We start from the raw sequence: 19339 nt of genomic DNA, 5'->3' as shown, positions 1-19339 counted from the left end.
GATATTAACAAATTCCACTCTACGATAGTTGTGCGAAAATACGAATTTTTGAACACATCAATCCTAGGTTGGTAACTCTTGTGCTTGAAGCCATGACTGTTTCTAGTACATGGCTTTTTCTACTGTGACGGGCAAAATGAAGACCTGGTGTATTTTTAGATGGGCTTTGCAATTATAGGAAAATAATTCATTCAAAATGGTATTGTCAAACTTTTCTGGTAGGCATTGCATAAACCTACAAACTTTAAGGTTAAAAAAGGGCTTACACTTTTTTTAAACAATCTTGAGCCTACGTAGCTCTTTCTATTGCAGTAGCACCTGTCCATACAGAGGTCAGAGGAATGTAGACGTGGTCTCCCACCGCGCTGACTTTGACTGAGTCACTGAGCTGGTAACAAAGTTTTGTATGTAATTTCCCATTTCGCTTGTTCGCATGCCCTTGAAGAAGACATGGTTGTCACCTGAAAGGCCGAATCAGCCGAGGTTGAATCGCCTGCCAACAATGTTAATTGTCACGCCACACAATCATATTCTCGTTGCAAACACATCGCAAATTGATTGGAGAAAATTAAACCTGTGCCGAACCAATTGGTGGGGGTGTCCAACTCTAATCCAATTGTAGCCACCAGTTTTATATTGATTCCTGATTAAAGCGCAGCTAAATTGGGCTTCAAGTCTAACTTCCCGAGCCTCAGAAGGAATGAAGGGCCTTATATACCGGCCTTGTCAACATTTAATTTCATCTGTTGTGCTTTGATGATGCTGAAAAACCATTAGGGTGAAAATACAGCAATTCCCGGCGGGGCGGCGGTTGGTTTGAGAGCGTCGTTGTGATGAGACGGCGTGGAAATGAAACGGGGAACTGATAACGCGCTGATGAAAAGTGCGTCGACAATGTCTGATTGAATAGTACTTTGATTTTCGTTTAATTTTCAATTGCTGTGATTATCTGTGTCGAATGAGGCGGATAGCGCGGGGACTGCAACGCGACCTTTGCAAGCCAATCGCAAGGACGCGGGCACACAAACACACGGCGTCTCGCCTCACGCGGAAAGAGAGAGAGAGAAAAAAAAAGCCGCAAGTTGTGTGGTCCAATCATTCTGGGCTTGTCAGGGTTAACCGGGGATTTGGCCTACACGCTCCAACAACTTGTACAAATTGTATCTCTTTCAAACGCTCCATCCAATAAGTTGGCATCAGCCCTTCTGGCTCCGTCGGACGTACGTGCATGTCAAGTATGCCCGCCTCATACATAAATCATTGTGTTCGGCCCATAGTCAACGTTTCCTTTTCTCTTCTGAAGTAGGAGACGCGCTTTGTCGCATGCTTGCCTAGGATCTTCCCTTCCACGCCTACCACACAACAGAGGCATTGAGTCCCGGCCTAGGCCTATAGATAAGCATTAGGTCATGCATTTATTCCGCCCTGACATCTCTTCAATGACGTTCCCCGTCTAATTGTCCCTATTTGTGTTTTCTCTTTTGTGCCAATTACGGCGGCAGTCGGGGAAAATCAGGTCGTTTGTAATAATCTAAATGGTAACATAATCATTGCTGTGCTGACACTCTCCCTGGATGTGTGGTTAGGTAACGACATTACGCCTTGTTCTCCACTGCTTGCCCTTCCTGTCGTAGACTTCATTTTGGATCGCGAGTACAGGAACACAAATTGATAACTTGATTACGTCGATGTGTAAATTCCTTGGGGCAAACCCCCCGCTCCCTTGCCAATCTGTTATGTGTGCATAATATGCCTCCGTGGGTATCAGGATCATTCAGGAGTACCTTATGCACTTAGTAGAGCATTTTGAAAGTTAAATAAGGAGACTTTGGGGTTAATCTTTTGCAAAGCTGCTTATGTTCTTGTTTGCATTGTGCCACAGGGGCGGAACAAAATACTGTATGAAATTGATATTGAGTAGATAAGTCGTAAGAGTGGAAAATTACGACCTTCCTCCTCAAGTTTTTGACCTTTCCCTAGTCAAATCATTTTTACAAGACTGGTGGAATATTATAGAGACTATATATATATATATATATATATATATATATATATATATATATATATATATATATATATATATATATGTAAGGTGCGAATGTTATTATAGTTACAGCAAGCATTTTGAGCCAGACAGTCTTTTTGTCATGAATTTCATAAGCATTAAACAGTCTCTTTTTTATGATTTATACATAAAGGTATAAGCAGATATGGTAAAAGTTCTTTATGTTAAATTCATGCACATATGTGATGCATTTCTTAAAATGTGGGGATCTAAGTAAGTGGTCTATGGAATGGATATTTATTGATCACATAAATTCTTAAATTACAGGGCACTGTCTATCTGCACCCTTTATAAGTTTTAATTTGTTGACTTTTATGATTGATAGTATGAGCATGGGACATAAGAATTTCCTTAGTAAACACAATTTTTTTCTCACCTGACGTTTCGATGTCTGTCAGACATCATCCTCAGAGCTTCTAACTGGAGTTCTGCTTCTCGCCACTGTACGTTAAGCCAATGTAGGTGGCGCTATAGCGGCAAGAACGCTGACAGACATCGAAATGTCAGCAGGTGAGAAAAAAACTGGTTGTGTAAAAGAAAATTCTTAATAATATGTCCTATGATCTACCAACCTGATGAAATTATTTTCGGAAGGATGAGCACGGATTGACCTGTATAGCAACACTATGAATGCTAGTACTTGAATCTTCCTAAATTTGCTGGTGATACAATTTTGGCAGGCAGTAAGGGCCGGTCTCATGATTTGCACTTCATTCAAGCCTGCGTGAAGTGATTTCTGTCACTGCAGGTCTTCTGTTCAGTTGTTCGATACTCCGGCATAACAGCATCAGTCAGGTGAAATGTATAAACCTCATGTTAAGGAATGTACAGGTGTGTACCTGGATTTGCAGGTGCAAAACAGGTGTGGGCAGATGTGTTCTTTAATGTCTGCCTGCACCTAAGGGTGCGGTCACATAGGTCGTGCGATCGTCGTACGATTTTGATGCCATAGGCTGTGACAGAAAAAAACACCGACATGGATCCAAAACAGCAGTTTGCGTACCAAGACAGTTGAAGTTTGCAGGAGATGTACATTTGTGTCCTCCAAAATTCCTAAAGTTAGCGATTGTATGACAATTGCACAACCTATGTGACTGCGCCCTAACGTGTATGGGTCTACGATACAGCTTCAACACTAGGATACCACAAAATGGCCTGCATTCTTTGCATAGTAAGCATTCTTTAATACAGCAAATTACAAGATTCAAGTGGCACTACTGTCAAAACTGCCCACGAGGACCACTCAGAGAATCGATAAAATCTGGAAGAAAGGATTCTTAACCCTTGTGTCAGTGGGAAAATAATCTTCTAAGGGACCACCAAAAAGTGGTCATATTGGCAAGGCAGTCCTTATGTCGAGGGGATCACTAAGTACAGGTTTCACTGTACTAAGAGCATTATAAGGTCATTGTCTTTTTATAGAATACAAGTGAAAGAAAATAAAAAGATAGTATTGTGCAGGTAGCTTTTGGATTTTAACATGGAGGTGTTTTGCTCAGGTTTGGCTCAGGTCTGCAGCTGGCCTTCACATATGAATGGTTCCTGATTCATATGTCACCAGGGGAGCTGCTCTTTCTTAGAAGTTCTTCCTGATCACAATGCGATGATGGCGTCAATGGTGTCATAGAGGAGAGCTTCCCGCCCAAAAGCTAAAGCACAGGTGCGTCCACACACTGGGCATGAAAGGTAGCTCTAGGCTTGTGTCTTCTTTTACTCCCAGAAGAGCCTATAATGTTGTCATAACCCCAGATCCATGACAAGCCTGTGTAGAGATGTTATTCCAGGGATTAGGGTAAGTATGTATACAGGGCTCTTTTCTCTGCCCAGTTAGTCCGAGTGGTCACGCCCGGGATCAGACTGAATGGGGGATTTGTCACCAGAAGGCAGACCGGCCTACGGAAAACCTGGCTGTACCACTGAGCTCGGGGTCGGCGGGGTTAAGCCATACTTATAGCGCTGACACTTCTGTCAATAAACAAGACTGGACTCTTCTTGGATTTGCTGAAAGGAGGACTAATCCAGTTAGGGCTAGTCCATTTTGAGTCCAGGGGATTGTAGAATTTAAAAAAAAATCTTGATTCCTGTGAAAATTATCTTTGAATTCTTAGATTCTTTGGCTCTATTTCTGACTCTAAAAATGCAAGTTTAAAGAAATACTGTCTTTTGTATGATCATATTTTACCTTTAGGGAAATAAAACATTTTGCTCTGTTTCTTTTTCCTCATCTTCTTCTCCAAACAAATTAGGTCAACGACCTAGACCAGATGGCTGTTGCCATAGCTACTGGAGCTTTTCTTTTATATTATGTAGCAAGTGGCAGGACAGAGCTGGAGGGGCTGGTCAGAATCATATGAATGTGTTTGAGTATGAAGAAACCAGCAGTTTCTTAGGCAAGACCATGTGAAGGTAACATTATGCCACTTGCTTGCAAATGGTTCCTTTCTAGTCTTGCTGATTTGAGCCCTTTGTGTAGAAGTCAAATTAGCAGTCATCCTCAGTTGAAGCAATGCTTTTTCAAGTGACTGTTCACATTTCTTTCCTAGTGTTCTTGTAATCGTTCCAATTGTCTACAATAATGTCGTGAAAAATGCTGTGTCTTTTTCAGAATTTTCTTGCCGAATAAGCACCTTCAAGTAGAAATTTAACATATTTAACATAATTTTGGTGTACTTAAAATGTCTTTCAGTGCACATGACATGACAAAAATGACTAACTATCAGTCACATTTCATAATCAACTTATTCAGAATTGATACATAACATTGGCTATATCAAACATTTCCTATTTCAAAGCCTGTAAGGCTTGTTATACAAGGCATGCAAGTTTCTGTGCAATCTGTCATTTGTCAAGTTTGTGAAAAATTTGTTATCCCTGTGTTTCCATATCAACCAGTTATGTGAAGTGTCACCAAGCTACGAACAGCGCATTTGTCACATCAGAATTACAATAAAGCACCGTTAGAACGATACCTCGTATATACAGGCCGTCTTTCATTCCTTGTTATTGAAGAAGTTTTTGTTAAATAAATCCCTTTGTCCAACAAATTTTTTGTTGAAAAATCCCATTGTGCTGTGGTATGAATGGGTAATGGCTTGTAACTGAAATTGTATACATGTTCATCCACATAAAGACCGCATGGCTTTGCCTAAAAAGGCCTTTTGCGTATTTTTGTTGCGCCGCTATCTCCGGCTTACAGACTGCCTCCTATGAGAGGACGCCGTAGTTATTGTGTTAGCTGTCAATCAAAACCAGCTTGATATTAAACTTGCATTGTAGGGGGCTTATGCAATTTTTCATATCTTTCAATGCTGGGGCTGATAAGTGAATGACGCTATATATTTTCCCCTCCAGTCGAGCTAAGAGAACAACAGCACTTTTGAAGCTAAACACCTGTGAATCCTGGGTTATTTATTGGGAACGAGACGTCCTTTGTGCCATTGTCCTTGTCTACAAGAGTCTACAAGAAATCACATTGCAGGGATAAGTGGATGGGTTGTAAATTAAAGATGATATTTTTTTTGCTGGTTTTGTTATACATCAAACACAGTTGTCAATATATTTCATTCTGAAATATTTACTTCACTAAGTAATGTATTGATTCCCTTTGATCTATTTTTTCTCCTCAAAATTGTATTAATGTCAGTCAGTCAGTCAGTCATAGTCATACGGTGTATTACAGCTCCGTTGGGGTTAGAAATTAACAAATTACAACTTTACAGTCACAGTGTTCAGACTAGGACTGACAAGTTTATCTTCTGAACCAAATTCATAGTGTGAGTAAAACAGTTTACTCTTATTGCAGTTGAGTAAATTTAATGTATTAGATTGACAAATGAAAGCAACAAATAAACATCAATGAATAAGTGTATATTACCTTATTAAAACTTCTGGGACAATTTTTCCAATGTAATGGTTTGAAACTTAATAGCATCAAATGCAAGTGAGACAAGTAGTACTCCTATTACTTGAAGTTGGCAAAAACACTTTTGACATCTTTCATACATTCAACGTCTTCCAGTCTAAAAAATGTTCAAGATGTATTTCATTGAACTTGCACATTGACTGAAGACATCAGACTTGATGTGTGTATTACCAGACCAGGAAATTAAAATCCCTTCGATCCTCCCATCCTTTAGATGATGTGATAGCAACAGCAATAGCAACAATCTTTTCAGCACCACATGAATCAACCGTGTTCTCACAGTGCCATTCTCAATGCTTACATGTTGGCCATGTTGATTTCATTATATGGATGGCTGAGCGCGCTTCAATTTTCAGCTGTTTCCCAAAAAAAGTTTTCTAACATACTGTAAATCCTACAAAGCAACTGCAAAATGAGCAAAGAAATGCCGTAGGATGCAAAAAATAGTCCAATATCATAGAATGGCATGGTCAATTCCAAGTTCATAGAAGAAAATGTGATGAAAGAATGAAAATGAAGGATCTATTGTCCGGTGTACCATACTGTGTTTTCAGTCACTTGTTCTACCTTCCCAATCACTACTTTTTGGGGGCTGAACTTTTTTTATTCATTTACTCGCATCAGTTTTTGGGTCCCTAGAGGATGTCATCCATATAATTAAATCAACATGTCCTTACAGTCAAACCTGGTTTAAAAAACCACTCAAGGGACGGGGTGGAAAATGGTTGGTGGGCGGGGGGTGTTGCCCCAGACAAGAGTGTCGCTGACACAAAAGGTAGTGGGCACTATGTCTGACCGTTTCCAAAAGTCCAGTTGCTTGTCTAATGACTGAATCAGAGGGTCCTAACTTTGTGATATTGGATGTAATTGTTTCAATGTGGCTTGTGACTGGAGGTGGTTGGTGTGCCAGATGGTTTTCCGCACCACATGAATCAACCACCTTTTCACAGTGTCATTCTCAATGCTTAGGCCATATTGATTTGATTTTCTGGAGGACATTTTGAAATTATGTTTGGCCATCTCCAAAAATAAAAAGTTTTCAACCATACTGTACAGCATCTAAGTGTCTTAACATGGTGATATTGGATGGGACTGTTTTGACATAACTTGTGACTGGTGGTGGTTGTCTGTGCCAGATGGTTTGCTGGTTGGGTTTGACTGTTCAACCAACTACAACGGTACCAAGAATGATTGGTCGGAGTTTCTCCTCTGAGAATGCCTTTTGTGCTTTGGGTAAAAAGAAATCTTAACTTTTGGCCTTTGATCTGATCATATATCTTCTGTTTGCATAAGCCAGGTAATATTTTCTTCTTCAAGGTGCCTTTGTAGTTTTGTGTGTAGGTGTAAAAGCTCAAGGTCATATATCACATTGCATTGTTAGATAGTTGTATAATACATTTGTCTTTCTTTAGTTATATCAAAATATATTCCTTTATTTGGCCTAGGAATGTCATGATCATTATCATGTAGTTTCTACACGTCTGTGTGTTAGTTTTTGCTTCTAAATTTTGGTACTTTTCTATAAGGTGTCCATAGCAATCCGTAAATCATGCTCATAATAACGTATGGACGGTGCCGGGTCTATTAAGATGTGCTAGATATCTTCCTTTCATTCCCCTCACCTTTTATCACTTCCTTTTTTCCAATAAAAATGACCTCGCCTTTGTCCGTCCGACGTGAAGAAACAGTTTAGATCGTCCACCGGCGATAAACTGCGTACGCCTAAGCACGGCCGCGTCCCGGATTTATTCATTTCGGCTGGCAGGTGTCTTTGAAAGCGGAGTCCATTTCTCGTATCAGACTCGCATAGTGCGCCGTAGCCTTTGTCAGAACCTGGGCCCACACAAACCTAACCTATCTCCCTGGCTTCTCCCCTGAAAGACCACGCCACATAAAAGAGAGCCTTTATTACTATAGAAACCCTCTTTGGGCTGCCCTTCGCTCTGCTGTCTGTCAACGTTGAAGATGGATTAACGATATATTACTCCTTTTTGTTGCAGGTGGGATAGAACTCTCTGTTATCACAGTTGGTTTTCCAGAAGAAAAGGGGTATCCAGTTTGAAATCTCCAACTTTCTGTGCGCTGGAGCTTTGAGAGTTGTCAGGCTTTTTTTTTACACGTTGGCCAGGTAATCCCTCTTTCTTTACAATGTCTTTGGATGGACTCTTCTGCTTTTGTTGCACCAAGGATCCATCATTTACTACAGTGTAACAGTTGGTCATGCTTGTTCGGTGATAAGGTGAAAGTGTGCTGAACTGACTTTCACTTTTCTAACATCTCCCACGGTGACAGGATGATTGACAGGATGGTCAGACAGACTCTTTGTCAAGTTTGATGATGTCATTCAAGTACTATATCATATGTCTGGAGACCTGAATTCAAAATCAAATCTGTGTTTTGATGTATCGATATGAAACAGATAGATTGAATGTAATGGCAGATGATATATTATATTGCTGAACTGAACTTTGACATGTTGCAGTCAAACCTGCTAGTACAAGTGCCCACCTCAACTCTATAAAAGTTTCACAATGTGACCACCTCAGTCTACAATTTTAAAGGTCTACTTGGCCAATGTGACTACTTTTTGGTGGTCCTTTAGATAATTTTCCCCACTGACACATTGATTACCTTGAGTTGTCTTTTGCTAGTTTTTGGAACAATTTGAAATAGTCTGAACAGCTATAATATTTGATTACATCATTTTAATATCAAAGCGCATATATCAATATCGTCTGACCATGGTATACATAGAATACAACACGGTGCATTCTGTATCACCCGAGACAACAGCCTGACTGCGGGGCGGATTGGTCGTTGGGTGATCCGACCCGCGGGAGGGCTGGGTCTGTGGGTGATACAGAATGCACCATTTTATATTTTATTTATGTCATACACAGGTGGAAAGACACTGATTTAATTGCCAAACTACTCATAAAATGACTAAAAGTCAACACATTGTTTCAACACATTGTTACCTCATTATCGTGTTCCAGGTAAGACATAAGCTTAAATGTTATCCGGTGCCTACTGACGGAACTTATCCAGTTGTAAGTCCACAGCTGTTACAAACACAGTCACCAGCTTGACAGTCCATCAGGAAGCCATCAAGGTCTTGACCAGGACATTGATACATGACATTATTGTTTACCTACAATAGTTAGCTTTATGTTGTAGAAATTTGGTGTTACACATGGAAACAGCTGCTGTATACTGTATATCTTTAAAAAATTTTCCCAGTGGTTTTATTTTTGTAATTTTTGCCGGGACCTCTTATACTGCAATACTATAATGCAATACGAAAATTTGGGTGAGTCCAACTGTGTTGGATATTACAGTTTAACGACTTCTACCAACAACTTTCAAGTCAGTTGATGATGTTGCCGATTTAGGAGGCTCAATTTCTCAACTGCATAATGCGTCGCATGACGTGGGAGCTGCTAAGTAAGTAAGGCACGGTCTAGACACATTTTTTCCCGATATCGGCGAGCCGACAACCTCTCGCCGACAGCTTTTTTTCAGCGTACTGCAATATCGCCATTAAGATATCGGCAGAATTTCTCCCAAAAGGTCCGGAGCATTCGCCCGATAGCTTAGCAGGGGTCCCCAATAGCTTAGCAGGGGTCCCCGACAGCTTCCGTGCGCGTGTAGATGCGCCCGACTTTGGGAGGGCTCATTAGCATATAATGCGGGCTCATTAGTCTATATAGCTGTTTATGACTGCAAGAGCCACGGGTGACCCGCCCCCAACGTTCCAGATCCCTCTCGACATCTCCACAGATATCGGATAAAAACTGTCTAGATTGGGCCTAAGTAATTTCCTCCAGCATACAAGTCTTTGTCATCAAACACCTATTGTCCAAAGGACCGGTAGCAGCACAATATAATCAGGCTATCTACCCACATGAATATACGTAATATACATACTTTCATGTAGAGAGATGAAGCTCAAGTGACGTCCCAGAAACTTTTATCCGGATCCAAACTTAAAAAAAGAAATGTCAAGATGGGACTTCCCCATTCACAAGCAGTCACGTTTCCGTCTCTTCCACAGGAGGTAAAGGCTTGTTGGTTAAAGGAGTTATTGTGTTCAGCTGTCATTAACACTGTTTCTCGCACGTAACCGGATTCTTGACATTTGTGATGACGCACTCTCAACACGTTGCTCTGCCTTTGAGAAATTAATGAGCAAGTCTAAAGGGCTGATTTTTGTAAACTGCCAGCAGCAAAGGATACTCAATGCTTGGAAGATCAATTCATTTTGATGTAACCAGAAAAAGCTGTTTGTTCGATTTCCAATTAACAATTGTTCATAACCGGAAAAACCTCCATATTTCAGAAGAATAGTGTAGAAAGAATATTGAATCCTCTGAATGTTTGTTATCTACCGGCAATTAGTATTATTTTTCTTTCAATGAGTAGCCATTTCTCTTTTTTTGTTGTCTCTCTCTGATAATAAAGTTCTGAAAGCAATCTCTATTAGGGGTGGGTACCAGTACGGTGTTGTACAAAATTGTTTTTTTCTTTCTTTCTCGACCGGTCTGGAAAAAACAGACCTGACAAAAATCAGTGGACCAGATTTTGGACTGATAAGAAAATTAACAGATTATACCGGCAGGCATTCATGTGTTTTTGGGCTTACCGGCCCAAGGAAATATAAAGATAAAAATAGAGGAGAATTGATAGTTATTTTTACCAGGTTTCTACAGTCAAATTTGGTCTACATTAACAGAGGCAGTTAGCATTGTCTATGCCTGAAAATAGGATACTCCACTAAACAGATTTCTTTGTACTTGTAGGGAAATAGACCATTGTTTTGAGTATTGCCCATTCACAAGTTTTCACAAACAATTAGGTCCAGGTTCAGGTCTGGACCTAGACCTGATCCTCTGGACCTGGACTGTACCTTTAAAGTTACCTGAAAGTTCTGTACCGGTAACTACCCACCCCTAATCTCTAAATAATAACTAAGTATCCTGAGTGGTCTTCTTCCATTGGCAGTGTGACTGTAAATTGGAAGAAAAGGTGTCATCGTCTTAAACTTAGAACACTCAACACCTGCCATTGGTGCTGTTCACCTGTTCAGCCTCCTTGACACCTTGTCTTTTCCGGAATTGTCGGAATCTCGCCAGCCTCTTGTCCGGCAACATACCGTGGGAGGGGGCCAAGTAAACAAGCCATTCAGGGCTCCGAGGGTGACGGCATACTTCTCTGTTCGACCTACAATAGAGTTAGCTCCCATGGAAGATGTGTGTGAAACATGCTACACAGCGTTCTTGCCAGCGTCTGTCCTTCCGTCCTTTGACGGAATTTTGCTGCTGGGGACGGACAAAAATTTTGCCCATTTCATCTTGTGATGGACAAAAATTGGCATGTAGAGATATAATTGAACCAAATTGAGTCTACCAGCAAAATTTGCCCGTCAAAAAATAAAGAAAATAGCATTTCAGACGGTTGAGATTTCAAAATTATCCCGGGGAGCATACCCTCGGACCCCCCATAGGATCATCACGCCTTCGACAGGATTTCCATTCAAAATCAAGGGGACGGAAAAAATTTAGGCTGGCTAGAACACTGATGCAACATATGGTAATATCGTTTTAAAGGAAAGATTTTTTGTATGTAACTGCTATGATTATTGAAACAAAAAACAAGTAAATGCTGCCTGATGTTAGCCTGGGTACCATCTGGGTAGTAGTTTGCTCCTAATAAGTACATGTATGTTCGCTTCGCATTCTGAAACAGCAGAGAAGCAACTGTATATACTATATATATAAAATCAGAGCGTCGGAAGGGACTGTATGTAGTGTATAATAAACGCTGGAGCAAACTACTTTCCGGATGGTACCCAGGCTACTTAAGTAGCATGATGCGGCAAGAAATTAAAACATGAGGCAGAAAAAGGTTTTCTGAAGAACCCAGTCCTGACTTCATCTTTCAAACATCTATGACCAATGATGACATCACCATAGCCACTTCCTTTCCCTTTAACCCACACCCTTTGCATACACAATACCTATAAGTAGCATCCCAACTAAATATGGCTACATTTTTCACTGCACCTGACCCCCTTTTTGTTCCTCCTTTATTCGACTCGTAGCCTTTTGAGCCAGGGAGTGGGAGAAATGCTACAAACCGAGTTAGGGCCCTAATTACGTTTAAATAACAGGGCAAACATGTTGTACGCCCTTTGTTTCTGACTGCATCAGTCCACAAAGAACACTACCCGCACCATTTACTATGAATGGCCTGCTGACTACAGGGCCAATTAAAGAGAAAAGGGAAGGACCTGTCTGTCTGTTCTTTGGGAAGTTGGAACAGATTAGTGTTAAAGGGTAAATAAAAGGATCAGGAAACAGAATTACCCAGAGGGTTCCTTTTTTTCTTGTTTGTCGGATAATTACGTTAGTCTGAGAGACGTTGGGAAGCTATTGCAGCCAAGACTGAATGGTTGGCTCTTTTTTTAATGCTCCCTGCCTAATTCCTTTGGGAATATGTGGATGCAGCTTTTTTTACCTTTGATAGAATTAAAGTAGAAGGTTATATTTTCAGTAAAGTATTCTTGTTTGTGTGTTAAAGACCAACATAGCTCTAAAATACCAAGATGGATTGTATTGATATTCGGTATATATGTGGGTAGGTCTTCATTAGGCTTTGAAGTGATTACATTTTGGCCCCCTAGCAACTTGCTGTGGTAATGCAGCAGAACTTCCTGTTTTGATTGCTCAAGTTCTGGACATGCTGGTAGATTATAAGCTCTTGGGAAAAAGGGTACTATGTGGTGTAGGATTGGGTCCCAAAAATTAGTCTTAATAATTATATGACTCTTGACTCATTCCAATGTCAAAATTCTGGTTAGTTAATACTCCATTATACTCCATTATACTTTTGCGATCATATACATTTTGCACATTTTCATTTGGGCTTCAAAATAGTTTGTATTATACTGATTGATTATATCTTATATACTAAGTCCTAGAACTCTCATTGTTTTTGTTATGATATTGTTAGAAGTATTCTAAAAGAGTTGCTTATTCCTCTATTTCAGGTAACTAAGTGAAGAATGCTGTGGCGACACTGGTTCCTGAAGAATGATACAGGAAGATCTAAGGTATTAAACAGGCACATCCTTTATAAACTGGCAATATACAACTAGTGCCATTGTCTAATGATTACAATTGTCACCACAGTCCAAATTTTAGAATTTGCTTTCAATTGATCCATAGTATCTTCTTTATTTTGCCCTTATTGGAACAGTCACACTTAGCAATTTTTAGCACACCTGGATGAATAGACTTTGGTTCACAGGTAAATTTTCACCTGTTGAATCAGAGGTTTGAATGCCTTGCTTTTAAGCAGGTGTTTACAGGAAGTGATGATGTAATGGTTCCCGAGGGAGAAAACAAAACTTTGAATGTCTTGACAGAAAAATAGCACTATTATCAGAGCTTTACTTACTTACTTTACTTTGGTCAAGCTTTAATGCATAAAAAAGTACATTAAGTACCTTTGTTATGTGCTTTATTCAGGCAAATCTATAAATGGACAATTGTTCTAATTTTAGATCTTTCAGTCAACCAAAACACAACAGTTATTGTTGGAAAGAACTGTATTGTCCCATTCAGGAGTAGATGGCATTTATCTAATTTGAACAAAGAATAATCTGAACTTCTGTTTTTACAACAAATATGAAGTAATTAAGATTGATCGGTTTGGGTTGTTTTTGTTTGTTTTTTAGTTTTCTCACTTTAAAAATGTCGGGGCAAATTTTTGTGTTGAAATGATACTTGATAACTTGTTGAAACTTCACTTATGAATGTTCTTTTTCCTTTTCTTTTTTGTTTATAACCCTTTCAATTCTAACGTTAAACCAAATAAATAAGAACTTGGCAGCAGCTTGGATAGCAAAAAGAAAAACTGTATCCAAATCTAATAGCAGGCTCTACAAGTCACCGGACTTTTAGGGCTTATAAGATCATAATGTGCCATTTTCGTGATGCCATATATGATTTCTGTCCCTACTATATTTGTTGAGGTTAGGCCACAAGAAACAGTCAGAGAGCACATTTAGAACTGATACAGCATCAGCAAAAAAAGCATATCATGACGTAAGCCCCCCAAAAGCCTGACTCGTAGAGCCAGTTAGCTAAGGAGGCTACATGTAGATAAACAGTCACACACTCAGGCCGTATAGCCTTCAAACCCTTGGACTCCCAGAACTCCTGTACCCTAAAACTAAAAGCAGTGGACTGTATCCTTCCTTCTTCCATTAGATTACAGAAACACTATATCTTCAGCCGCAATCTAATCACCAACAAATCTCACAGCCTTTCAGCCTCCCCTGAGTAGATAAAGCTTTCCTAAGACCACAAAAGCTGGCAATATTAATCTAATTGCTGAGAGAAACAGGACCTTTGTGTACACTGAATGACCAGATCAGGAGAGATAATAGCATTTCCGAGTGCTATTGTAACGAAATCCCCCTATAAGCTTGTGTTAGCAGACTTGTAGCGCTGGCTGCTTGAGCCTCCGTTGCAGTCCTCGAACAGGGCTGGTTTTGTTTTAGGGGGTTTGCTGGGAAAGGAATTTTGCCATGGAAGGTTAAGTTTCGCCCCAAACTCCCTTCCCTAGCAAACTTCCTTCCTCGGCAAACTCCCTTTCCCGGCACAAGAGAACCTAGCCAAGGTTGAAAATTGCGAACCAACGCCCCCTCCCCTGCCCCCTAATATAAAAACCAGCCCCGTTCGAACACTGCAACGGAGGCTATGACTGCTACAGAAAGAGAAGATACAGAATCTCGTGGCAAAGGATGAAATCCCTAAACCGCAAAACAACTGGTGCTGGTGTAATAAGTTGTAAACACCAGCGGGAAAAATTGACTTAAGCTTCTTGAGCATCCTAACAAGGTGTGAGAGTGGGCTAACCTAATAGTATTTAGGAAAAAAAAACATGTTTCTTTAAGTGGTTTGAGATTATCTTATTTGGTGTTGACTGCTTCGAACAAGTGTCCAATGCTGTTCGATAAGCTTAAACAATTGCTGAAGTGTGTAAAGAAGTTTTTTTTCTAATCCTTATGTGGTATGACAAAGTATGTCAAAATGCTTTCTTTTGTTGAATGAATGACCTTTATTGTACATTTGTGCTCAAACAAGCTAAGTACAGGTCGTAGCGCTAGTGATAAGGTACAATTTGTTATGAAGACAGATACGGACATTAAAAACAAAACAATATATCTGTGCATAATTTTTTTTTCTATAATTCTCTGCATGCAGATAACTAAGAGTCAGAAAGGATGGCTACTTGTAACTTTAGACTATCATTTGAATTCCCACTCTCACTTGTTCCCTTTGAACAATTCTTAGCTTTAAATCTTTCTGCTTCATCTCCCAAGTCACCTAAGTGTCCTATTTGTGAGACAACGTCCGTAAGAATCCTAATTAAGAACCATTCTTTTCATACCTGCATCCATCTGAGTAATTTTCACACCTTGCTGCCCACCTGAAGCCTTAATAATTGTCCCCTGTCAAACCAGAAAGTCGTGGTAGAAAAAGACTTAACTGCTTTAATCTTTGCGGCATTTGGAGCTGAAAGAACTCCTTTGTTCTCCGTCTTTAGAACAATTTACAAGATTTATTGGGAGTGATTACTGAAACAATAGCGCCCAGGTGGCACCTCGGCATGTCTTCAGTCCGCATTATTCCTTGCTCAATTACCTGTATTGTCCCAAAATGTCACACTAATTGACCCCATTCAACCAAGAATGGAAAGAGTTTGACTGTTTTTGTAAGTGCATCTGTTTTATGAATTGTTTTCCTGCATGTTGAAAAGGATCAGATTTTGACCTTAAGTTATAAAGAATTCAACACAAGTAAGTAAAGATTTTGACCCATTCAACGAAGAATGGAAGAGTTTGACCGTTTTTTAAGTGCATCTGTTTTATGAATTGTTTTCCTGCATGTTGAAAAGGATCAGATTTTGACCTTAAGATATAAAGAATTCAACACAAATAAGTAAAGATTTTGACCCATTCAACGAAGAATGGAAAGAGTTTGGCTGTTTTTTTAAGTGTATCTGTTTTATGAATAATTATTGTTTTTTTGCATGTTGAAAGGGATCAGATCTTAACTTAATCCATAAAGAAAATTTTCAACACAAAACGGTAAAGATTTTGAACGCTTTTGAAAAGAGTGCATGACTCTTTACATCTGCAGCTACAGAAAATCTTATGCAAAATCCAAACCAAAGAAATTGAAATTTTGGCTTATTTTAATAGTGTGCATTACAGTTCATTCTGTTTTGTTATGAATATTTATCTTTCTGTTTGAGGAAAAGCATGACATTTGAAAGTATAAAAGATTCAAAGAAAGTGAGAGACTTTGAGTCATTTTCAACCAGTGCTGCATGGGTGTGCATCTGTTTTTCTAATGAATTTTGTCTTTCTACATAAGGAAAAGCATCAGATTGAAGCTATAATAATCAAAGAAAGTAAAGGACATTTTTAACAAGTACTGCATTGGTGTGCATCAGATTCTGTTTTTCATGAATTTTCTTTTTCCTGCATGAGGAAAAGCGTCACATTTGAAGCTACAGCTGCAGACCTGCAGTAATCTTTGCCGGTAAATGACTCGCAGGGCTCGAAATACCACCTGCATAATGCAGGTTAGTGCAGGTAAAATTGGAGCTGTGCAGGTATTTCTGATGTCTACCTGCACCTCACCTGCACTGGTCCATGTATCTATATTTTCAACCTCCCTGGTTTTATACATAAATGTCATATGATGTAGGTGTATGTGAATTGTTATTAAGCTGCATTGTCTGTTACCACCTCATAAAGTATATAAGAAAAAAATAGCAATGGTTCCTGAACAATTTTAGATTAGATTAGAATTTTACATCCTAAATTCAGAGTGGTGAGGGTAAAATTTGTCTGGTGCAGGTACTTTTCTATTTGTTAGCTGCACCAGTGCAGGTATGCATAAAAATTATTTTTTTCAAATCTATGCTGTGTCCATCACCTCATTATTAGCAGCTGTGCTGAACTGTGCTAACATTTTACAATACAGCACAATGGCGAGTAGCGGTTAGTTTGAAGTTCTGTAAGTCTCTAGTATCTACAATGTCCTGTGGGAGGCAGTTCCATAGCTTACAGTAGCAGGATAAAAAGATCTTTTGTGACAGGAGGAGGTTGACTTGATAGGTTAAGGGCTGCACTGTGTTGGGATGTTGAAAGACGTCCATGTATCCATGTATTTCAAGCCCTGCCGGTAAATGACTTGCATTTCTGCACACAGGTTGCTGCAGGGCCGTATCTCTCCCCCCGCCATGCAGTCAGCAGTGAGACAAATGCATTTTCCTCGACTAGCATGTCTCGGGATGTTCCGAGGAGATACATCCTGTCGTCAGCGCCGTTTCGGGTTTATCAGCATCTTCAGAAGCTCGGAGGACCGTAAAGTTTTTCTTGTAAAATGCGCGCCGCATTGTTCCCATTATGTCGAGAATCTTAAGAGGAATTTCCCCCTGAATAGGCAAGCATTAAGCTGTAAACGTGATTCCATAAACGTTTTATCCTTTCCCGCTCGTGTAAATTGCCAATAGATTGTTTTATAGTTTGGTCGGAGACGGCCTGTTTTACTCTATTATACAGCCCTCAGCCTCAGATCTTCAGACTGGGCGCAAATGCTGCGCCGAGCGTGAAGGCTTTAAAAATTGACGCAGATGAATAGACGGGATTCCCCTTTCAATGAATATTATCTCCCGTGTATGGAGTGCAGTGCTTAACACTGATGTACTTGAGTAATCCTCGCAGAATATGCCGGCTTTCAAAGGCGGCTTAACACTGCGGCAGGATGCTACAGCTTTACTGCACGGCTTTTGATGTCTTTAGCGGCAGAATTGGGATATTTGAAGCCTTGGTGCTCAGAACCATTTTACGGGTATTGTCGCCGAGCCCTCAGGCACCTGTACCTCCGGGATCTCTGCCATTCATGGCCTGACCCCACTGTTTTCCCTTCCCTGTCTCCTTATCGTAAGTATTTTTGTGACGGCGCTATCGCGGTCGGACCATCTGCGCGGGGCGACACGACGGAGCCGGCTCGTCACGGGATGAAATTCGCCGGGGCCGACCCGTGTCGGTCCCAATCCGCGTGCGCTCGGTGCGCGGGAGTTAACGAGGCCCGCTCCGGGGCACGGTTTCCCGCCCGTGGGACCGTCAGGAGCAGTTATCATGCTCCGCCATTCAGCGGGATAATAGCGAAGGGCTTTTGAAGCCCCGGAATGTGAGCGCCCGGCAGGAATCGGCTTTGTCTCCTTTGTGTCTGCGCACAATGCGTTTGTTAGCTTGCCTTGTAATCTTTTATGTGCAGCCTTAGCTCACTAATTGAAGGGGTATTCGCCTCCCAACCCCCTCATTGTTGTTAGGGAAAAATATCCATGTATAGGAGCTAATTTTCTTTTGTACGGCTTTCACATGCTATCCCTTATTATTCTTTGTGGCTGTTATCAACTGTTCGGGGAGACTTGGTTACCCCATTCATTACCCATCATTGTAGGCGTAATTAGTATGCTCTGGGACAGATTCGCATGGCAACCGTTACTCATATTTTGTTATCTCTTCTGTTGGTTGTCAGACGCTCAATAGGGTTTGGAAATGGGATCAGGGGGTCTTCTTTATCGAGCGTTCCGCAGTTCTTCGCGACTCCGTCAGCGGAGGGGAGAGAGCGGCCCGCGGTTCGCGACCCTGTCAGTTCTGAATCAGCGGTGCTTCCTGAAGAAAGCTGCCGACGCCGGAGTCACGGCCTTCCAAATTTGACACGGTAGTCGTAAAGATGAAGAGAGGAACCGAGCGGTGATACCTGACGGGATTCAGCCCTCAAAACAATCCTCTTTATGATGTATAGCGTCAAGAGAACATGCATGATGAACTGAACCGACATTGTTATATTTTATATTACATCAAAGCTCTAATTCCTTCAACACAGACACACATAAAAGTTCATCAAATAATGCTCACTTTTGATGTCTTTTCATGGCCACAGCGTATTATTATGATGGACTCAATGCATTATGCTAGTCAATCAAAAGGCAAACACTATCTCTTACATTGATATTAGTAAAATACAGTTACTGTAAATTCACTTGATCTTGTTTGCAGCACTTAAATTTTCTTGGCGTAGCGAAAATCAAACGTTGACGAGGAGAAAATTCACCTTTATTTGTCTCTGCCTCCATTGTGATTTTGACGATAAAGTAAATAAATAAATAAATAAACAAAATATATAATTATATAGTCACTGTGTCTTTTGAGTTTGCATGATAATTACTAACTTAAAGTAGTGTAACAAAAGTAGCCTCTA

The 19339-nt window shown here is 40.3% G+C and overlaps 1 long non-coding RNA gene across 1 annotated transcript; it reads left to right on the top strand.

The window, feature by feature from the left end:
• Positions 1 to 3582: 3582 nt before the first annotated feature.
• On the top strand, positions 3583 to 19182 carry LOC118427779. Its single transcript, XR_004832575.1, has 4 exons — positions 3583 to 3725; positions 7988 to 8115; positions 13036 to 13098; positions 18614 to 19182. It is a non-coding gene; the product is annotated as an uncharacterized LOC118427779 (long non-coding RNA).
• Positions 19183 to 19339: the final 157 nt, after the last annotated feature.

Source organism: Branchiostoma floridae, chromosome 12, assembly GCF_000003815.2.
Source record: "Branchiostoma floridae strain S238N-H82 chromosome 12, Bfl_VNyyK, whole genome shotgun sequence".
NCBI lineage: Eukaryota > Metazoa > Chordata > Leptocardii > Amphioxiformes > Branchiostomatidae > Branchiostoma > Branchiostoma floridae.
This window is presented reverse-complemented; position numbering and strand designations above follow the sequence as displayed.